Source organism: Echinops telfairi, unplaced genomic scaffold, assembly GCF_000313985.2.
Source record: "Echinops telfairi isolate 266 unplaced genomic scaffold, ASM31398v2 ScPeMD7_7469;HRSCAF=8507_1, whole genome shotgun sequence".
NCBI classification, from domain to species: domain Eukaryota; kingdom Metazoa; phylum Chordata; class Mammalia; order Afrosoricida; family Tenrecidae; genus Echinops; species Echinops telfairi.
In genome coordinates this window covers 22,258,618-22,259,728 of record NW_022111373.1, presented here as the reverse complement: position 1 = coordinate 22,259,728, position 1,111 = coordinate 22,258,618, and the positions used below count along the sequence as shown (strand labels likewise).

Genomic DNA, 1,111 nt, shown 5'->3' with positions numbered 1-1,111 from the left:
CTTTTTATATAAGTTCCATCAGTTACTTTGAATATGATTCACATCTGTAGTCTGTAAAAGTGCTTGGTAAAGTAGAGGGACAGCAAAAAAGAAAAGGTCCTCAACACCAAGGTCCTTGACACAGTCCCTGCAGCATTGGGCTCCTAGATAGGAACCATTGTGAGGATGGTACAGGACTGGGCAGTGTTTTGATCCATTGTACATAGGGTCACTAAGAGTGGGAAAGACTTCATCGCATCCAATAACAACAACAACATTCTTTAAAATCTGTTTAAAATCAACAAGGATATGCAACAAGAAGGTATCTTTTCATCCTGTTTATTCAATGCCTGTGATGCGCAAATAATCTGGGAAGTTGAAATATATGAAGGAGAACATCGCACCAAGGATTAGGGAAAGGATCATTAACAACCTGCAATGTGCACACGAGCCAACTTCATTTGCTGAAAATCAGCAGGACTTTTATCATTTACTGATGGTGATCAGATTATAGCCTTCAGAATACATTACACCTCAACATAACAAATAAACAAAAATCCTTACAACTGGACCAATAATCAAATCATGCAAATGGCCAAAATATTGAAGTTGTTAAAGGATTTCATTTTACTTAGATCCACAATTAACACCAGTGGAAGTGTATAAGAGAAGTCACATCGAAGGCTAAGGTGTGTCTGACCCAAGAAATTGTGTTTTCAATCACTTTATATATGTGTAAAAACTGGATAATGAATCAGGAAGCCTGGAGAAGAATTGATGCTTTTGAATTATGATATTGGTGAAGAATTGACTATCAGAAGATAGTCAGAAGACTATGGACTATCAGAAGAATAAACAAATCTGCCTCTGAAGATTTGAAGAATTTTACCAAAATTTTACCAAAATTTTACCAAAAAGTGAGGATGGTGAAACTTTGTCTCATGTATTTTGGGCATGTTATCAGGAGGAATCAATTCTGGAAAGGTCTGTGAATAAGAGGAAATCTTTCATTGGAATGAATTGGTACCCTGGCTACAACAATGGGCCTAAACATATTTGAGGCTTAAACAATGATTATGAGGATGGTCAGAGGCAGCTAGTGCTTTTCTCTGCTATGTACAGGGTTTTTTTT

General features: G+C 36.6%; 1 protein-coding gene across 2 annotated transcripts in view; it reads left to right on the top strand.

The window, feature by feature from the left end:
* The window catches only part of PRR16 (proline rich 16), a 254,553-nt gene that overhangs the window by 109,574 nt on the left and 143,868 nt on the right, over positions 1–1,111 (top strand). The window lies entirely within an intron of this gene.